Source organism: Carlito syrichta, unplaced genomic scaffold, assembly GCF_000164805.1.
Source record: "Carlito syrichta isolate Samal-C Ts95f unplaced genomic scaffold, Tarsius_syrichta-2.0.1 Scaffold304337, whole genome shotgun sequence".
Classification (NCBI taxonomy): domain Eukaryota; kingdom Metazoa; phylum Chordata; class Mammalia; order Primates; family Tarsiidae; genus Carlito; species Carlito syrichta.
The window spans coordinates 950,732-962,820 of record NW_007248433.1 but is presented as its reverse complement, the minus strand read 5'-3'; the positions used below and the strand labels follow the sequence as shown (position 1 = coordinate 962,820).

Genomic DNA, 12,089 nt, shown 5'->3' with positions numbered 1-12,089 from the left:
TCTCCTAGGCTCAGGTGATCCTTCCGCCTCAGCCTCCGAGTAGCTGGGACTGTAGGCACATGCCACCATGCCTGGCAGATATTTTTCCTTTTATTTTTCATAAAGGAGGAGTCTCACTTTGTTGCCCAGGCTGGTCTCAAACTCCAAGCCTCTAGCAATTCTCCCGCTCTGGCCTCCCATAGCCCTGGGACTTCAGGCATGAGCTGCTACACCTGGCTCCGCGTTTAGAATGTTCTCGATATGATAAAACTAGAGAAATGGAAGCAGTCTGGGAGGTTTCCAGGGGTTAAGGAGGGGAGGGGAAGAAGTGGGTGTGGCTATCAAAGAACGCCAAGAGCCCAGGGCATGGATACTCTGGGTCTCGACTACATCAGCGTCAGTGTCTGGGTTGTGACACTGTAGCCAGTTTTGCAGATGTTGCGGAGCCTGGGCAGAGGATCTCTGTACTGTCTCTCACAACTGCCTGCGGGTCCACAATGATTTCAACATAAAAAGATTAATTACAAAAACACAAATGATTAGCTGGGCGTGATCATGCCCCTGTAGTTCCAGTTACTTGGAAGGCTGAGGCGGAAGGGTTACCTGAGCCTAGCAGGTCGAGGCCGTGGTAGCCATGAGCGTGTCACTGCACTCCAGACCAGGCAACGTAGTAAGACTCCAACTCAAAACAAAACAAAAAACACAAATGCCAGATCACGTTGCTGTCCTGCTTAAATAGGTCTGTACTCTTCTCAGCCCTGGACAAAATCCAAAGTCCCTCCCATGGCCTGGGAGCTCTCTGTGCTCAGGCTCCTCAGCCCTTCCCCTGTTTCTGTGGTAGCCACGTGTGTGCACCTTGGGTTCTGTGAACAAAATGCTCATTCAGCCCCTGAACCTTTGCATGCACTGTTCCCCCTCTGCAGGCTCTTTCTTCTGGCCTCTGCATGCCGGCCCGGCCCTCATTCCCTCGGAGCTGAGCTGTCATTGCTCATTCACCATCCACTGTGACTTCCTGAGCTCCCCCTGAGTCCTGCAGACCTGCCTTCCCTTCCTCCACTTACTGCCTGAAGGCCAAGGGCAAGGGAGGCCAAGGAGGAAGATTGTGACCCTCTAGGAGCCCATACTCCCATGGCCAGAGTCAGGACACCCTAACCTGGAACCCACAGGACACCCACACTATCCGCGCCTAAGGACGTTGCAATGATCAATTTTTTTTCTTTCTTTCTTTTTGAGTCGGGCATTCACCCAGTCACCCAGGCCAGCGTGCAGCGAAATGATCCTGGCTTACCATATCCTCAACCTCCGGGACTCAAGCAATCCTCCCTCCTCAGCCTCTTGAGTAGCTGGGACTACAGGCGTGCACCACCACACCCTGCTAATTTTTCTATTTTTCTTTTTCTTTTTTGAAGAGACGAGGTGTCTCTATGTTGCCCGGGCTGGTCTCAAACTCCTGGGCTCAAGAGATCCTTCTGCCTCAGCCTTCCAAAGTGCTGAGATGACAGATGAGAGCCACCACCTAGCCTAAGTATTGCTTTCCCCTATGGCACACCATGTCCCAAAGCCACCCAGGCAGCCAGGCCCCTGAACTCACCAACAAGCAAACAGCTGGAGCAGGCCACCACAGGGCTGTTGGAGAGTCCCCAGGGGAGCGACATGGCCCCTGCTCACAGGCTCTTGGCTCTGCATCCACAGCCAGCTGAGCTCTCCAGCGCCCAAGTGCATCTGCAATGGGGTGTGGCACTGGCCACAAGACACGCCCACCTGGACTCTGGGCTCCCAGCTGCCTGACCCCTCCCCATGGAAGAGCCCTCCTGGGTCCCCCTATAGCAAGACTGCCCCTCCACCTTGCTCTGCCTCACTCCTCATCTCCAGAAGCAGATGGGGAAGCCGTGGGGGCCTCTGGAGGGGCAGCCCAGGACCACCCGCATCAGAAGGACCCTGGCTGTGTGGCCCCATCAGACTCGCTTCTGTGGAGTTGGGGTCAGGCGATCAGATGTGTACAGGGCTTGAGACTGGAGGCTACATGTTGTGTCCCCATTTCGGTGTCTCTCACTTCTGCTGACTCTCTGGGCCTGTTTCCCACCTGTAAAATGGGGAGCCATGCTCTCTGCACAAGAAGACTAGGCAAAAGAACGCCCTGGAAGCTCCCGGCAATGGGTGAAGGCTTGCTGGGCAGGAAAGAGCTGTGGCATTGGACAGGCAAGTCCTTGCTGTGCTGGGGAAAAGGGTGTGGGGTGAGGAAGGTTCCAGGCCTTCCTCGCTGCGTGGAGGGCAGACCCGGAGGGCGCCCGGGGCTGCCTGCAGGGAACAGGAAGCCTCACGGAGGCAGAGAGACCAGGAAAGATGGACCTGCCCTGGTCAACACAACTGCAGTTCTGCTTCCCATGCACAGGCCTGCACTAACCGGCCGGCCCCACCTACTCACCCCCTCCCTGTGCAAATGAGATCAATGTGTCCTGGGAGACCACGGACAGGCCCCAGAGCGCCTGCATGCTCCGGAAGTGCCACCCCATGTGCGTGCAGGAACCTGCCTCCACCCTGGGAGGACACAGAGCTGGGTTGTACTCTCAGGGGGCCGGGGGACCCACAGGTCGGGGGACTCCTGGACGGAGGTTCACAAAGGCCTCCCTGCCTCTGCTTTCCCATGAGACCATGGGCAACACCCTCACTCTCAGGACAAGCAGTGGCTGAAATGATAGCTGTGTCAGGAGACGGCATCTGGGGTGCTGGAGATCCCCTGCAGCCAGTGGCGCCCCGCTGCCCCCTGCCGTGTGACCGCAGCAAACCACGGAGGCCTGTGAGCCTCATCTTCCCCATCTATTAAGTGGGAGCAGTGTGTCTTATCTCAAGGCACTGTTTTATTGTTTTGTTTTGAGTTGGAGTCTCACTCTGTCGCCCAGACTGGAGTGCAGCAACACGCTCATGGTCACTGCAGTCTTGACCTGCTGGACTCAGGCCATCCTCCTGCCTCAGCCTTCTAAGTAACTGGAACTACAGGCACAAGCCAACACGCCCAGCTAATTTTTTGATTTATTGTACAGACTGTAGAGACGAGGTTTTGCTAAGTTGCCCAGGCTGGTCTCAAACCCCTGGGCTCAGGCAATCCCCTCGCTTCTGCCTCCCAAAGTGCTGGGATGACAGTCGTGAGCCACTGCACCCAGCTAAGGCACTGTTTTAAGGAATAAAGGAAACAACATCTATGATAAAATGCCCAGCACACTACTTGGAACAGAGTAGATGTTTAAAAAAAAAGTGACTTTCTTGCAAAATAATTCCCTGCTTTGCAATTCTAGGTTATCACATATAGCTGACTTTCCATCTTCAGTTTCCACCTCTGTGGATTCAACTGACCACAGATCAAATATCTATATATATTTTTTGAGTTGGAGTCTCACTCTGACATCCAGACTGGAGTGCAGTTGCACACTGCTCACGGCCACCTCAGCCTCAACCTACTGGGCTCAGGCGATCCTTCTACCTCAGCCTTCCAAGTAGCTGGGACTACAGGCACTTACCACCCTGCTAAGCTAATTTATTTTTTTGAGTTGGAGTCTCACTCTGTCACCAGACTGGAGTGCAGTGGCACGCTCCCGGCCACTGCAGCCTCAACCTGCTGGGCTCCGGCAATCCTTCTGCCTCAGCCTTCCAAGTAGCTGGAACTACAGGCACGTGCTACCATGCCCAGTTCATTTTTGATTTATTGTAGACACAAGGTCTCGCTAAGTTGCCCAGGCAGGTCTCGAACCCACGGGCTCAGGCAATCCACTTGCCTCAGTCTCCCAAAGGGCTGGGATTGCAGGCTGAGCCACCGAGTCTGACCTAATTTTTTATTTATTTTAGAGATGAAGTCTCGCCAAGTTGCCCAGGGTGGTCTTTTTTATTTACTTATTTATTTTGAGTTGGAGTCTCACTCAGTCGCCCAGACTGGAGTACAGTGGCCGCTTCTGGCCACCGCAGCCTCACCTGCTGGACTCCAGCGATCCTTCCTCCTCAGCCTTCCAAGTAGCAGGAATTACAGGCATGCGCTACCACACCCGGCTGATTTTTTTTTTTTTTTTTTTTTTTTTTATTGTAGAGATGAGGTCTCGCTGCCCAGGTGGGTCTCGAACCCGCGGGCTCAGGCAATCCACTCACCTCAGCCTCCCAAAGGTGCGGGATCACAGGCTGAGCCACCGAGCCCGGCTCCAGGCTGGTCTTGAACACCTGCAGACTCAGGCAATCCCTCTCATCTCAGCCTCCCAAAGTGCTGGGATTATAGGTGTGAGCCACTGTGCCCTGCCAGGATTCTGTTTTGAACTCTCCAGGTGATTCTGAGGCTCCATTCAGGTTGAGTACCACCAGACCTGAGCATGAAGGAGTCACTCAGAGAACTCTGATAACTGACCTGAGCTCCATCTGAGACTACTGACACCAGACCCTTGGAGGGGGGAGTCCCAGGCTGGGTATTTGGTAAAAGCAGGCAGGGCTGAGAATCACAGCTGCAGGAGGAGCATTTTAAACTCTGGGTGAAGTGGCTCATGACATTATATAGTGCATTAAAAAAAAAAAAGCCAGATATGGTGGCATATGCCTATACAAATAAGAAAGATAAATTCTCGGGTGCCTTCCCAGGCCCAGAGATTCAGGGTGGGGCCGGCAACCTGTGTCCTGTCCCACCTTTTGGGCGATTCTCAAATACACTCAAGTGGGAGAGGCACTGGTGGAGTCGCAGTCAGCGGTGGGCCCACGCCCTGACCACCTTGACAGCAGAGAGGCCCACTCACTCTTGGGGCTTCTGGAAACTGTCCACACCAGGAATCCTCCTGGATCTAGCATAACCCCTGCGACATTCCCAGAAAGCAGGAGATGGCACTTGATGAGGAGAGTTGTAACTCCATCACAGAGATGGGGAAATTGAGGCCAAGGGAGGATTCACCACCGACAAGGTCAGTGCCCTGAATCTCGGGACAAGGGTCACCCGCAACCTGCAGACTCAGCTCAAGCCCTTTCCCCAGAGATCCCTGGCTGCTCCTTCAAGGGCACGCATAACCTCCCTTCCCTCCCGAGGTCCATCCTGAGGCTCCCAGCCAGTGTAAGAATCCTGTCATTATTTTACAGTTTCATTTTGCATCCCAATCCAGACTGCTTCTTCTTTTTGGTAGTAGTCATGGCACCTTACTTCTTGCATTATTTTATTTTATTTATTTTATTTTGAGTCAGGGCCTCACTCTCAACCAGGCTGCAGGGCAGTGACCCCATCATGGTTCACCGCAGCCTCGACCTCCTGGGCTCAGGCAAAAGAAACTTCCATCTCAGCCTCCCGAGTAGCTGGGACTACAAGTGTGCACCACCATGCCTAGCTCATTTTTTATTTATTGTAGAGATGAGGTCTCACTATGTTGCCCAGGCTGGTTTCAAACTCCCATGCTCAAGCGATCTTCCCACCTTGGCCACCCAAAGTGCTGGGATGGCAGGTGTGAGCCGCCTCACCCGGCTTCTCTCTTATATATGCTTATTGCTTTCTCCTGGTCTACTACGTCCCCACCCTCCATGTGCTGCGGGCATGGCCAATGTACCATCATGCCTGGGATGCAGTCTGAGCTTAGCACATGCCTCTCCATAGCTGAATGAACCCAGTCGACGACAAGGTGGCAGTGAGGAGACAGAGGAAGAGGAGAGAAGGCATTCTCCTGATTTTTCTAGCACTTGGCAATGAACGCGACTCACTCAGTCGGGGTACAAAAATGCCTCCAGGCCTGGGGCTATGTCTCATCATAAGGACGTCATCACCCCACATGGCCTGTGCTCGGCACCACCATCTTCCTCACAGGAAATCCTGGAGGGCTCACAAGCAACAGAGCCCACCACAAAACAAAACTGATCTGGGAATCAGAACATGGATGCATTAAGGACAGTGTGTATGTGTGTGTGTGTGTGTGTGTGTGTGTGTGTGTGTGTGTGTTTTGTAGAGACAAAGTCTTGCTATGTTGCCCAGGTTGGTCTCAAACTCCTGGGCTCAAGCAATCCTCCTTCATCTGACTCCCAAAGTCCTGGGATGACAAGAGTGAGCCACCATGCCCAGCCAAAGATAGTTCTGTTTTGTTTTGCTTTTTTCAGTTGGAGTCTCACTCTGTCACCAGGCTGGAGTACAGTGTCATGCTCACAACCACTGCAGCCCCAACCTGCTGGGCTCAGGTGATCCTTCTGCCTCAGCCTTCCAAGTAGCTGGAACTGTAGGCATGTGCTACCACACCGGGCTAATTTTTTGATTTATCGTAGATACAACTCACCAAGTTGCCCAGGCCGGTCTTGAACCTGTGGGCTTGGGCAATCCTTTAGCCTTAGCCTCCCAAAGTGCTGGGATGACAAGCGTGAGCCACCATGCCTGGCCAAAGACGGTTTTAACGTGAGGCTGAGCTGCTGACACCAGGGCCTTGGGGAAAAACTTCCCCTTAACCATCTATGTCCAGTTCTAAGTTCCTGTGAGGAAGTGGGCACGTGACATGGCATGGTGAATGAGATGACCGAATACCATGCATTCATCTGCACAGCTCATTCTTTCCACAGATACACTTACTGAGTGACGGCTAGGTGCCAGCACTGTGTAGGTACCGGGCACACGGCAGTGACTAGTATGGACACACTTCCATTCCCATGTGAAGCTGACACCCCAGCCGGCCAACAGAGCTCTCTGCAACACCGGAATGTTCCAGCTCTGCCCTGTCCAACATAGAGGCCACTAATCCTATGTGACCACTGAGCACCTGAAATGCTGCTGGTGCAACCAAGGAGATGTTTACATTTTATTTCATTTTAATTAATTTAGGCCAGGTGTGGTGGTTCATGCCTGTCATCACAGCACTTTGGAAGGCAGAGGTGACAGGACTGCCTGAGCCCAGGAGTTCAAGACCAGCCTGGGCAACATACCGAGACCTCGTTTTTATAAACAATAAAAATAAAAATTAGCCAGGCACAGTGTTGCGTGCCTGTGATCCCAGCTTCTTGGGAGGCTGAGACAGGTGAATCACCTGAGTCCAGGAGATCGAGGCTGTGGTGAACCATGATCATGCTGCTACACCTGGGTGACATACTGTGATCCCGACTCAAAAAAAATTAACTTTAAATTCAAATACCCATCCGTGGCCAGTGGCCACTGCATTGGGGAGGGCAGGTCTACAGGATTCCCCCGTAGATGTCGATTTAAAGAGGACGGTGGCAAAACACTTCTGGTGGCTGCTACAAACAGAGTTACCCTTCTGCCTGCCTTGGGCGGTGCACTCGTGATCCCACCACACTTCAGGGGAACAGGAAACACAGGCCTCGCCCCAAGAGGGCCACTCCCTCTCGTGACCAGGAGCTGATATGACCCCAGAAGGCACTCAGCTTTTTCAGAAAAGATTGACAGTGTGGAGGTGAAAAACAGGCGAGCACCCAAGTGGTGGCATTTCTTGGAGTGCGGAACCCACACAGTGGCAGGGCGGGGCCAGGCACACTTCCAATGGCCGCGCCTGTGGGAGGGACCTGGCTGGGCAGTCACTGGCGCAGAGAAGTGGCCAAGAGGGACGGCGAGCCCAGCAGCCCCGCCCTGCCTCCCAGGCCACCCGCAGCAACGGGTCGCTCTCCAAGGTTCTGAAGAGGCCGCCTGGCCTCTCTTCAGTGCATGGAAGCCAGGGCCGGGTGTAGCGGTGGTTCCATCTACCAAGTGGCCTCTCCCAGCCAGGAGACCACCAATCAGAGATGCAGCGGACCTGAGGGGGGACGGACCCTGTGGACAACTTACACCAACAGCACTTGTCTTCTACGCTCACACATCTCAACATCTTTTTGTCACTTAAGGACACAGAGAGCATCACATGCAAAAGTATTAGCTACTAGTTAAGAACTAGTCATATTTACACTTGTGGCAGCCTGGGGGAAACCTGAAGAAGAAAAAGTCTTGGAGAAAGACAGCAGAAGTTCCTGCCTCCCCACTACCCGCACCCAATTCCCACCTCCACCTTCCTCTCTCCAACTGAGGGTCCCCAGCGAGGAAGGTGTCAGTGTGTGCTCTCTCCTTGGGTCAGCAGCAGCCCTTCCTGGCATCAGCTGGGCTGCCCTATGACCGCTCCAGCTGGCTGTGGCACCCAGAGACCTCTGAACAGAAAGGGCCACTCAGCACCCTTCCTCCTGGGCTGTAACTGCAACTCAGCATGCAGCCTGCTGTTCCTTCTCCAAGCACCTTACAGGGCCTGGCACCTCCCTCAGCAGCCAGCAGCATCTCCAAGCAAATCTTTTTGTGTCTGAAATGAGCTCCTATTGGCCCGAGCTCCCCAGGCTGCCAGCTCCTCCCTTCCCCCGCCCCATGCCTGGGCAATTATTCTAAAAAGAATTTACTCGTCGCAAATTCAGAGCCAAGCACCAAAACTGTGCCCAGTGGTAGTTTATTTTGTTTCGATGAGGCTTTCCCCCCGCCCTTGAAAAGGGATACTAACAGCATGGACGTGTGTCTAACATGGACACAGAGCACACACCACATCTGTCCCCGGCATGTCCCGCTGACAAGGACAGCAGAGTCGGGGTCCTGGGCACGTGGGGAGCAGGCACGGCCAGGAGAGCGCAGCAGTCGTGTGTGGGGATGGCGTGGAAGACGTCTGGGAGAGGCAGGTGTAGGGTGCGTTGCACGCAGGCGCGGCTGAGCGGCCCCGGCTGTGGGTGTGTGTGATGCGTGTGGGTTGAGAATCTGGGCCGGTGAACGGGCCGAGTGTAGGGGGAGGCCACAGGCGATGACTCACATCTCTCGGGGTGTGGGAGAGTGTGCGAGGGGGGAGCTCTCGGTCGGAGAGGTTCCGTGGACATGGCAGCCCGGGAGAAACACCTGCCGGTGCCGAGTCCGCGGAGTGCAGCCGGCGGCGGTGGGTCTCGGGCGGGGTGGGGCCTGTGTGCGCACACATGCAACAGCCCAGAGCTCAAGTGGCGGGACCCAGCAGAAGAGACAGTCGAAGGAGAGGCAGGAAGGACGGGTCTGCACGAGGGAGTCCAGAGAGAGGAGTCCGCACGGCAAGCCCCACCCTGAGCATGGACCCAGCTCCGCCCAGAGCGCACCCGATAACTGCCTCCGCTTCCCACAGCACAAGATGGGAAGGATGAGGAGGCCAGCCTCAAGAGGCCTAGGTGTAAGTGCTGTGACTCCACGAACACAGTCCACACTCCACACTTCTGGCACACACGTCCAGCGCCGCCATTCAGTCTCCGTCTCACCGTCACCACCATCCTGCCTGGCCAACGACTCTAACAACACATGACGTTCACACATGACGTTCACGGCCTGTGAACTGAAATAATAAAAATAACGACACATCCTAACAAATGCCTACAGGGTTCCTGACACGGTCACAAATTCCTTCCTTCATCCTCACCGACTTTACAGGCTCATCAGCCGTTTGCAAAGATGAAGAAACAAGTGCAGAGAGGTTAAGTAACTTGTCCAAAGTCACAGAGCAGGGCTGTGGCAGGACCGGGATTCATGCCCAGGCTGTCAACTCACCCAGGGCACACTCTGGCCACCCCATGCCCCTGGGCTTGGCACCCATCAACGAGCCATGCCCACTTGCACCTGAGGTTGGTGGTGCTGGCGGAGGTGTCCACAGTTGAGATGGATTCCACACTGATCCCAGCTAAAGGAAGAACACACTCGCCAGGAGCATGGGTCACGCAAATTGCTGATCCCCCAAGTCAGCCGGGCAGAGGGGCTCGGGTTTGGGGGCTGCACCAGAAACTGCCGGATGCTTCCATGTCATGTGTACAAGAAGCATGGGGCTGGGGCCAGGGCCATCAGCTCATGATGGCCCAGCCTGCCCTTGCCCACATGGCCCCTCCTTGCTGGCCTGTTGACCTGAGAGGAGGCATGGAGGCCCCTGTGGGTCCTGGTGGGTCACCATGCCCTGTGGGCTCCCTCCACAGCTGCCCGAGGACACGTGCCCTCAGCTGTCACCTCCTTCCTAAGAAAATCTGGGAGCACTCCAGAAGAATGGCCCTGAGCATCGGGCCTGACGAGCCCAGGCTAGACAGGTCAGCTCAATTTTCTGTCCTGACACATCCCTGACCCAGAGGGAGAGCTGGCCCGAAGCCCTGTGCCTGTGTGCCTGCATGGCTGGCCTGTGGGAGAGCTGAGAACCACCATCCCCGAGAGAGGTGAACAACCTGCGCTTTCAGGCTGCGGCATGCAGATCCGGGGGACTCGGGCCAGAGGGGCTGGGGCCCTGGACTCCTGGCTCCCATGGCCCCCTGGCCTCACTGGCCTCATCTGTAAAATGGACCCCACCAAGCAGTACTCTGAGGGGAACTGACTGGGTGGTAGGCAGAGGAGCTTGAGGGGGTTGGTCCACAGGGAGGGCCGTCAACACACCAGATCCAGACGCACGGCAGCCAGCGTGGACGCAGGCCCCCTTCCCACATGCCACAGCCTCATCACCACCCTTCTCCCTTAAACATAAGCACCATGAGGGTCAGGATTCTTGTCTGCGTGGCTCACTGCTGTGTTCCCAGGGCCCGGGACTCCAGACCCTCAGGAAGCCCCCAAGAAATACGGGCTGAGAGAAGGACAGAGCTCCCTGACCCAGGAGTTACCTGGGGAGGGTGGGCAGATGGGGCAGCTTCACCTCCACCTCCTTCCCCTACATTCTTGGGACCTCAGGAGTCTTGGAGACACCAGGAGCCTGGATCCTTCTCCTCCCGTGGTAGAAGCCACAAAGGCCCTGGAGCCTGTCCTCCCGTGGCAGAGACCATACAGACCCTGGGCCCTCTCCTCCCACGGCAGAGACCACCCCAGCTCTGGGTCCTCTCCTCCCACAGCAGAGACCACACGAGCCCCAGGCCCTCTACTCCCACGGCAAAGGTAACAGAGACAGCACGAGCCCTGGACCCTCCGCTCCCATAGCCCATTGAGCCCAGCCTGCAGGCTTTCCGGGGACAGCTGAGCTGGGAGCCCCTCCGGGGATGGCTCTGCAGAGCAGCCCAGCCAGAGCCCCGGGGACGACCACTGTCCCTGGGCTCCCAAACAGCCCAACTGGGAGCGCCAGGCTGCCTGCCACCCGCCTTGGCCACCTACATCTGCTGCCTGGGCCTCACTGTGCCTGGGCGTGCACACACGCACACACAGGCCCACGGCCTGGAACCTAGGGAGGACCGTCTGCTCCCGCCCGGCCCCGGGTGCCCCAGGGTCAGGGAGGCTCTCCAACCTGCTCCATGAAAACAACTGCACAGAAAAGGCTGCCTGAGATGGGGCTGGGCACGGCGCTGGCAGGCGGGAGCATTATATAATTAACTGCCCCAGACTCCTCCTCCTCTTCGGGTAATAACGAACCCTGCTTTTCAGTTGCATAAGCCAAAATAATAATTACTCTCCAGCCCCCCATCTCTCCCGGACGCGGCCGGGGAGCAGGTGTTCTGAGCCTTCTCCGCAGGGCTCGGAGGCAGGGAGCGGGCGGGCGGGAGGACGAGGCCACACGTCCGCTCATGATTTTTATTCCTGGCAGAAGCACAAGTCATCTCTGCATCTTACTCCCTTCCCCGGCATCCATGCCTGGAAAACAGCCCTGCCGCCCCAGGGGAGGCACGGAACCCCTTCAGAGGAGGCACAGAGCCCCTTTGGAGGATGCGCTCCTGCCGGGGACAGGGGTGGGGGGCCTGGAGAGTGGGTTTGTTCGGGGTCTGGTTTCCGGGAACCGTACCGGCTCCATGCATGTCCGACGCACCGAGAAGTGGACACTGGAGTATCCGGACAGGGGCAGCTGCAGGGCCGACGAGGCCCCCAGCACGGAAGCCATCCCCCAGCTGGCAGGCAGCTGCCCGGCTTCCGGCCCCGGCTCAGCCCCGAATGTGGTGGCATCTCAGAACCATTCCCTGAACCAACAACGGTGGAAATGATTCAGCCACTGGAAGGCGAGATTCCGGGCTCTCGCTCAGCAGATGGGCCTCCCTCCCTCCCTCCCCTCCAGCCGCCTGCGTCCCGGAGAGCCACATCCAACCACCTAGAAGTTTATTGCCTGGCTGTTGTGGTTCAGGCTGGCATCCCCCGCCCCTGGCGCTCCCCATCACTCCCTTCCCTCGGGTTGGTTCAGGACTGGGAAGGCCCTTGGGCACCGCAGGAAAAC

General features: G+C 56.3%; 1 protein-coding gene across 1 annotated transcript in view; it reads right to left on the bottom strand.

Moving 5' to 3' along the window:
* LOC103262115 (junctophilin-3) overlaps nt 1–12,089 on the bottom strand; it is a 94,761-nt gene that overhangs the window by 80,752 nt on the left and 1,920 nt on the right. The window lies entirely within an intron of this gene.